The sequence below is a fragment of the Furipterus horrens genome, unplaced genomic scaffold, assembly GCF_987537825.1.
Source record: "Furipterus horrens unplaced genomic scaffold, mFurHor1.1.pri manual_scaffold_41, whole genome shotgun sequence".
Classification (NCBI taxonomy): Eukaryota; Metazoa; Chordata; class Mammalia; order Chiroptera; family Furipteridae; genus Furipterus; species Furipterus horrens.
Genome location: NW_028327211.1, coordinates 269828 through 278871, shown reverse-complemented (window position 1 = coordinate 278871; position 9044 = coordinate 269828). Strand labels below are relative to the sequence as shown.

At 43.4% G+C, this 9044-nt stretch overlaps 1 non-coding gene across 1 annotated transcript; it reads right to left on the bottom strand.

Moving 5' to 3' along the window:
* Positions 1 to 468: 468 nt before the first annotated feature.
* Positions 469 to 541, bottom strand: TRNAK-CUU (transfer RNA lysine (anticodon CUU)). Its single transcript has one exon. It is a non-coding gene; the product is annotated as a tRNA-Lys (tRNA).
* Positions 542 to 9044: the final 8503 nt, after the last annotated feature.

Here is a 9044-nt window from a genome sequence, read left to right as displayed (position 1 = left end):
TTTATAAAAATTCTAGACATAATGAAGTTATAGTTATAACTTACAGAGCTTCCAGAAAAGGCATCTCTTCAAAAGATTTCTTATCAATAAAGTTTATTGTGGGGAACTAGAAAGTTCCTCAGCTAAAGTCTTGCTGACCGGCATCCTAAAGTTCTGCTTGGCATGGCCTCATTATCCCATAATAGTTGTCTGCTCCTAATTAAGGGCAACTTCCCTCTTTCTCTTCCTGGGAGTTGCTGTCCTTCATTCTAACTCTTATCTGTTAGATAACGCCCCAGCTTCGGCTGGGCTCCTCCCTAATGAAAACTTCCTCTTCTCCTGAGCTACAAAAATGCTGTTGTGACTAAGAATAAACGAGACTTGATCAGAGCACTGTCTTGTCTCCATTCTTTGTGCCTCTTGCCCCTTTCTCATCCTCACTCCCCCTCTAGTGTCCTCGTTACTCGACCTGCGGGACGGGTCAAGTGGCGTCCAACGTGGGGCACGAACCCACGACCCTGGGATTAAGAGTCCCATGCTCTACTGACTGAGCTAGCCGGCCAAGTAGAGAAGAGGAAAAGGCTACACGGGAACCTGCCGTGCTGACCTCACCTCAGTAAGTGAACGGCGATCATGGGGCAAGAAATGAGCCGACATGAGCTTTTTGTTGAACAGCTCGGACAGCCATTAAAGGCACGAGGAGTAAAGGTTAAAGTAAAACAGTTGCTGAAATATTTTGATTATATCAAAGACTTATGTCCCTGGTTTCCCACTGAAGGGAACATTGATCCACAACGGTGGAAAAGAGTAGGAGATGCCTTAAAAGACTTTTATGATACGTTTGGTCCAGAGAAGGTTCCTGTAACCGCCTTCTCTTATTGGAATCTAATAGATGAACTCTTATCTCAAAGACATAGTGATCTGGTACTAGCTAATGTAGTAAAAAAAGGTCAAAATATCTTAAAGACAGATCATAAGGAGGAGAGTAGAAAAAATAAGGGAAATGACAGCTGAGAGGAGGATAATTTAATATCTCTTGAAAATGACGGTGAGGACGAAGTAGTTAAACCGAAAGAAAAACAGGACAGTCCGAAGTGTAAGCCGTCAGAGTTTCAGATTACAGAAGGGGGAGCTGCGGCACCTGAAGAAGTGTCGGTGAAATCAAAAAAGAAGTCATATCCAGGCCTATCAGAATATACTGCAGATCATTCTGACGAGGGAGAGGTTGATTGGGATCGCTTGGCAGAAGAGGCAGCCAAACACCATAACCCTGAACGGCCGCCTCTGAAAACAAGGCCGCCGCCCTATATCTCACCCTCTGCTCCCCCCTCTGTGTACCCTGTTATTAATCCTCGAGAAGAACTGAGGAGTAAAATTGAATATTTAAAAGAACAAATACAATTAGAAAAGGAGCATCAGGAATTAATAAGACAATTAGAGGGGCTAAAAATAGGAAAGCAAAGAAAAGAACTTGAACCCTCTGTAGAGGGCCCCCAAAGACAGAGGCCCCCAGTCAGAGGAGCAGCCCCCAAACTTCCCCTTCAGTCAGGACTAATACCAGGCTTGGAGGAAATAGAGGCATTTCCAGTGTCAGAAACAGTAGACGCCCAGGGACAGGCCTGGCGACACCACACTGGATTTGATTTCAAAGTCATAAAGGAATTAAAAACTGCAGTAGCTCAATACGGAGCCACGGCTCCTTACACTATGGCCATTTTTGAATCGGTCACAGATCAGTGGCTCACTCCAAGTGATTGGCAAACATTGGCTCGAGCGACTCTAGCTGGAGGGGACTATCTCCTATGGAAATCAGAATATGTAGAAATCTGTAAGGATACTGCTAGACGCAATATGCAGGCAAATAATGGGTGGAATTTTGATATGTTAATTGGAGAAGGCAACTATGGAATTAGTGACAATCAAATGCAATATGATCCAGGACTTTTTGCTCAAATTCAAGCAGCAGGTACAAGAGCATGGAGGAAGCTCCCCACTAAGGGTGATATGAGCTCCTCTCTCACCAACATTAAACAAGGACCAGATGAGCCTTTTGCAGATTTTGTCCATAGACTCATTACTGCAGCTGGTAGGATTTTTGGTAGCACCGCTGGCACAGACTTTGTTAAACAATTAGCTTTCGAAAATGCGAATGCTGCCTGCCAGGCAGCTATTAGGCCATACAAAAAGAAAACTGATTTAAGCGGATATATATGCTTGTGCTCTGACATCGAAGCGGCCTACCAACAAGGCCTCGCCATGGCTGCAGCGATGCAGGGTTTTACTGTTAAGCAGTTTCTAGCTCAACAAGGGAAGAAAAAATGCTTTAGTTGTGGAGAAACTGGTCATTTTGCAAGAAATTGCAAAGGGAAAAAAGAATCTAATAATAAAACTCCAGCTCCAGGGTTATGTCCTAGATGCAAAAGGGGAAATCATTGGGCAAATGAATGCAAATCTAAAATGGATGCCCAGGGCAACAGTTTGCCACCTATACAGGGAAACGGGAAAAGGGGCCAGCCCCAGGCCCCCAAACCCAAACAAATCTATGGGGCAGTAAGCTTTGTTCCATCAACCAGCAATCCGTTTCAAGCCTCCTCAGAGCCACAGCAGGAAGCGCAGGATTGGACCTCTCAGCTCCTCCACCCATACAGTATTAACCCCGGAAATGGGGGTTCAGGCTCTTCCCACGGGAATATTTGGCCCTCTTCCCGATAATACCTTTGGTTTAATAATAGGCCGCAGTAGTTCGACCATGAACGGTCTGCAGGTCCTCCCAGGAGTCATAGATAATGATTTTGCCAGAGAAATCAAGGTCATGGTTTCCTCCCCTAAACATATTAACACCATTGCTTCAGGCCAAAGATTTGCACAATTACTGCTCCTGCCTTTACTCTCTACTGCCAATACTGCCGTCTCGCAGTACAGAGGTGATCGTGGATTTGGGTCCTCTGACGTTTTTTGGACTAAAATTATTTCAGCACAAAAGCCCACTATGCTACTATGGCTAGACGGCAAGGAGTTCTCTGGCCTAATAGACACTGGGGCAGATGTTACAATTATAAAAAGAGAAGATTGGCCTGAAGCCTGGCCCTTAGACACAACCATGACTCATTTAAAGGGAATAGGACAAAGTCAGAACCCTGAGAGAAGCTCTAAATTATTAACTTGGAAAGATCAGGAGGGAAATCAAGGTACCATCCAACCATATGTTATAGCCGGTCTACCTATAAATCTTTGGGGAAGGGACCTCCTATCTCAAATAGGGCTAATAATAGGAAGTCCCAACACCACGGTCACCGCCCAAATGTTAAGAGCAGGATACATACCAGGTCAGGGACTAGGAAAGAATAGCACAGGTATAACGGCACCTATAAACACTCCTCCAAAAAAATGACAGAGCAGGTTTAGGCCATTTTTCTTAGGGGCCATTGACACTCCTGTGGCCCATGCTGAAAAAATTACTTGGCTCTCCGATGAGCCGGTATGGGTCGATCGATGGCCTCTTACTAGTAAAAAATTGCTAGCTGCACAACAGTTGGTACAGGAGCAACTCGAGGCTGGCCATATTGTCCCCAGTAACTCTCCATGGAACACCCCTATTTTTGTTATCAAAAAGAAATCAGGCAAGTGGCGATTACTACAAGATCTAAGAGTAGTGAATCGGACTATGGTGCTCATGGGAGCCCTACAGCCAGGGCTCCCTTCACCCGTCGCCATACCATTAGGCTATTTCAAAATAGTCATAGATTTAAAAGACTGTTTTTTCACCATTCCCTTGCATCCGGAAGATCAAAAGCGCTTTGCGTTCAGCCTGCCAGAAACAAATTTTAGGGCACCCATGAAAAGATTTCAGTGGCGTGTCCTGCCCCAAGGGATGGCAAATAATCCTACTTTGTGTCAATCTTTTGTAGCCACAGCTCTACAATCTATAAGAAACCGCTGGCCTAACATGTATATAATACATTATATGGGTGATATATTAATTGCAGGCAAGGCAGGAACTGAAGTTTTAAAATGCTATGATGAAATGCGCATTGCTCTGCAAAACAATGGTTTAGAAATAGCTCCTGACAAGGTACAACTCACTGACCCATGCAATTATCTAGGTTTCCAATTAAGGGGGTCCCAAGTTTCTTCTCAAAAATTAGAATTAAGATTAGACAAACTTAAGACACTGAATGACTTCCAAAAACTTCTAGGCGACATCAATTGGCTAATGCCCTATTTGAAAATCAGTAAAGGGGAACTTAAGCCACTATATGATATCCTTCACGGGGACGCTAATCCCACATCCCCCTGTGAACTCTCCCCTGAAGGGAGACAGGCTATACACAAGGTTGAACATGCTATTCATTCCCAGGCTACTACTTTTATAAATTATGACAAACCTCTAAAATTTATCATATGTAAAACAACACTCTCCCCTACAGCTGTATTTTGGCAAACAGCACCTCTTATGTGGATCCATCTACTGGCCATGCCAAAAAAGGTCATTGAACCATATTATCAATCTGTAGCTGAGCTCATTATAAAAGGCCGTGATCAGGGTAAATGCTATTTTGGCAAGGAGCCAGACATAATAATCCAACCCTATAACCTTGATCAAATTAATTGGCTCATGCAATCTACTGATTCTTGGCCCATTTCCCTGGCTTCCTTTAAGGGGACATTAGATAATCACTATCCTCCAGACAAACTCCTTAATTTCGCTAACAGGCATGAGTTTGTTTTTCCCCTATGCACGGCATCACAGCCAATAGCAAGTGCCTTGTTAGTATTCACTGATGGGTCGTCCACTGGCAAAGCAGCTTATACATATCTAAATAAAGAGGTATCATTTATGACCAAAAGCACCTCTGCTCAAATAACAGAGCTGCAAGCAGTACTGGCGGTTTTTTCTGCTTTCCCCGACCAACCGCTTAACATATATACTGATAGTGCTTACATTGCACACTCTGTACCCTTACTAGAAATGGCTGGCCAAATAAGAAGCACCTCCAATGCTGGAGAACTGTTTAGACAATTACAAAGATTAATCATTCAAAGGTTACATTCATTTTACATTGGACACTTACGTGCTCATTCCGGATTACCGGGTCCCCTAGCTGAAGGAAACCAAAAAGCTGATCTTGCCACCTGAACTCCCCAGGTCTCTCAATTATTTGTGGCCAATAACAACATTCAGGACAAACTCGCTGCTGCACAAAATAGCCATCAACTACATCACCTTAATGCAAAAACATTACGTCTTATGCATCACATCACAAAAGAACAAGCTAGGCAAATAGTAAAGAATTGCCCATCATGTGCTATCCATTTACCAACCCCTCATCTAGGAGTAAATCCTAGAGGGCTAATTCCTAACGCTCTATAGCAAATGGATGTTACCCATTTTTCTGACTTTGGCAATCTTAAATACATACATGTTACTATAGATACCTATAGTGGATTCATTTTTGCTTCCCTTCAAACGGGCGAAGCCACCAAACATGTCATTAGCCATATGCTGGCCACCTTTGCAGTATTAGGATGTCCCCAACAACTAAAAACAGATAATGGGCCAGGATACATTAGCTCTAATTTCTCTCAGTTTTGCAAACGTCTCAACATCCAACACATTACAGGTATCCCTTATAATCCACAAGGGCAAGGAATAGTAGAAAGGGCAAATCAAACTCTTAAAATTACTTTAAATAAAATAAAAAAGGGGGAATGGTATCCCACGAGGGGGTCACCAAGAAACATCCTCTCCCATGCCCTCTTTATACTCAATTTTTTAAATTTAGATGCTAGTGGCCAGTCTGCAGCCACTCGCTTTTGGCAAACCAAAACTGAAAAGCAATTCGCTTCGGTCTTGTGGAGAGATCCACTAACTAATTCCTGGCATGGCCCAGACCCAGTACTTATCTGGGGCCGAGGATCAGTGTGCATCTACTCTAAAGAAATGAAGTCTGCCAGATGGTTACCGGAACGTCTGGTTAAACAAATAAATAACAAGCCTGACAAAATAAATAACTGCATAACTAAACCCAGGGACAAGGATTTGCCCTGAGGAAAATTTCCCTATTTTCTATTTCAGGACATGTTCAAGAAGAACGTAATCCTGCTGCTCAGGGTACTACTGTATTTTTGCCCGGACATAGAAGGTGGCCTTGGGGGGGCTGCAACATGGAGAACCCTACCTTGCATTATTCGGGCCCCCCTGCAGCTGTGGGGGAGGTATTGCCACCAATTACGCCACACCCAGTCACTATACCAAAATTGTAGATTGTGGCACAAAAAAGGCCTATCTCATATATGACATGACCTTTGCAGGGGTCTCTGAACAGAGGTGGTATTGTGTAAATAAGCCTCCTGTCATACCCGCTACCAATGGCAAACCAGGAGCATGTCCCAAGGAATGCACCACCATCTATAATCAGATGCATTCTACCTGTTATGAGTCAGTACAGGAATGTACCTCCTCTAATGTCATTTATTTTACTGCCATACTACAGAAAGTGCAAAATGCTATTGACCAAGGAGATTGGGGGTCCAACCCTTCACCAATTGGGTCTACTAAGTATCTGCAGGCCTCTTGCCAAGGCACTGTTGGAAAGCCAGTATGCTGGCAAAAGAAGGCCCCTGTACATGTTTCTGATGGTGGTGGTCCTCAAGATAGAATAAGAGAAATTGAAGTGCAAAAACAAATAGAACACCTCATAACAAGCCTGCATCCAAAAATCAAATATCACCCTCTGGCATTACCTAAACCATGGGGTATAGATCTAGATACCCAGACCACTGACATCTTGACGGCCACCCACCGAACCCTTATCATCTCCAACCCCCAACTAGCTGCAGACTGCTGGCTATGCATGACTTTAGGCACGCCTATGCCTCTAGCCATTCCTGCGAATATCATCACCTTTAATAAGTCTCATCAAAATTGTAGCCCCAGCTTGCCCTTTAGAGTACAGCCCATGTATTTTCCTGCTTCCCTCTGCCTCCAAGGTAAGTCTCAAAATAATAGCTTTGATATTCATGTTGGATTTGTTGAATTTGCTAACTGTAGTAGCATAGTGAACCATAGCAGCTCCCTCTGCCCAGGCAAAGGGCAGGTGTTTGTTTGTGGAGGAAATTTAGCATTTTCATCCTTGCCCAACAATTGGACAGAAATATGCGTCCTAGCTACCTTATTGCCAGACATAGATATAGTTTCCGGAGATGACCCTGTTCCCATTCCCAGTTTTGACTACATTGCAGGTCGCCACAAAAGAGCTGTATCTTTCATCCCCCTATTAGTAGGGTTAGGCATTTCAGGGGCATTGGCCACAGCGACAACGGGGTTAGGAATTGCAGTTCATTCCTACACAAAGCTCTCTAATCAGCTAATTGACGATATTCAAGCTTTGTCCAGCACCATTAATGACATCCAAGATCAATTAGACTCCCTAGCTGAAGTAGTTCTCCAAAATAGGCGAGGACTAGACCTACTTACAGCAGAACAGGGAGGAATATGCTTGGCTTTGCAGGAACGTTGCTGCTTCTACGCCAACAAATCAGGCATAGTCCGAGACAAAATAAAGAAGCTACAGGAAGACCTAGTGAGAAGAAGAAAAGAACTCTTCGAAAATCCCCTGTGGAGCGGACTTAATGGAGTCCTTCCCTATCTCCTTCCACTGTTAGGACCTCTCATAGGGCTACTCCTGCTTCTATCCTTAGGACCTTTCCTTTTCAATAAGGTGATGGCCTTTATCAAGCAACAAATAGATGCCATAAAAATGCAGCCAATACAGGTCCATTATCATAAATTGGAACAGGCTGAGACTGCAACTTACTATGATGCTCATACACGTAACTAATGCCTTGGTGAGCTGGACTGGACAGTCAATGACGGGCAACCGGAGAGCACACGCATTGCCAGCCGCCGCCTAAGACAGGTATCTGGCCAAAAAAGGAAGCTGCCCTAGATAACCAATGACGGGTAAGGCAAGGTTAGCTCCGTGTGGCGATCTCCCCACCTAAGACAGGCGCAGTCCCCGCAAGGCTCTCAGCTTAAATAAAATAAAAAAGGGGGACCTGTGGGGAACTAAAAAGTTCCTCGGCTAAAGTCTTGCTGACCGGCATCCTAAAGTTCTGCTTGGCATGGCCTCATTATCCCATAATAGTTGTCTGCTCCTAATTAAGGGCAACTTCCCTCTTTCTCTTCCTGGGAGTTGCTGTCCTTCATTTTAACTCTTATCTGTCAGATAACGCCCCAGCTGCGGCTGCGCTCCTCCCTAATGAAAACTTCCTCTTCTCCTGAGCTACAAAAATGCTGCTTTGACTAAGAATAAACGAGACTTGATCAGAGCACTGTCTTGTCTCCATTCTTTGTGCCTCTTGCCCCTTTCTCATCCTCACTCCCCCTCTAGGGTCCTCGTTGTTCGACCTGCGGGACAGGTCAAACACCCATTTATGATGAAGACATTCAGCAAGATGGGAATAGAGAGAGCATATCTCAACATAATAAGGGCCATATACAAGAAACCTGAAGACAAGATAATACTCAATGGGCAAAAACGGAAAGCATTCCCCCTAAGAACAGGAACAACACAAGAAAAAGAAATAAAAGGCATCCAAATTGGAAAAGAAGAAGCAAAACTGTCATTATTTGAAGATGACATGATAGTGTACATAGAAAACCCTATAGACCCCACAAAAAAAAAAAAAAACTACTCAACCTAATAAGTGAATTTGGCAAAATAGTAGGGTGAAAAGTCAATATTCAGAAATCGAAGGGATTTCTGTCTACAACAGTAAAATATCTGAGATAAAAACTAGAGAAAAATCCCATATACTATAGCAACAAGAAAAATAAAGTACCTAGGAATAAACTTAACCAAGGAGGTAAAAGACCTGTACACAGGAAACTATATAACACTGAAGAAAGAAATTAAGGAAGATACAAATAAATGGAAGCATATACCACGTTCATTTTAATCAATATCATTAAAATGGCCATATAACCCAAAGCAATTTATAGATTCAATGCAATCTCTATTAAAATACCAATAGCAGATTTCACAGACCTAAATAAATACTTC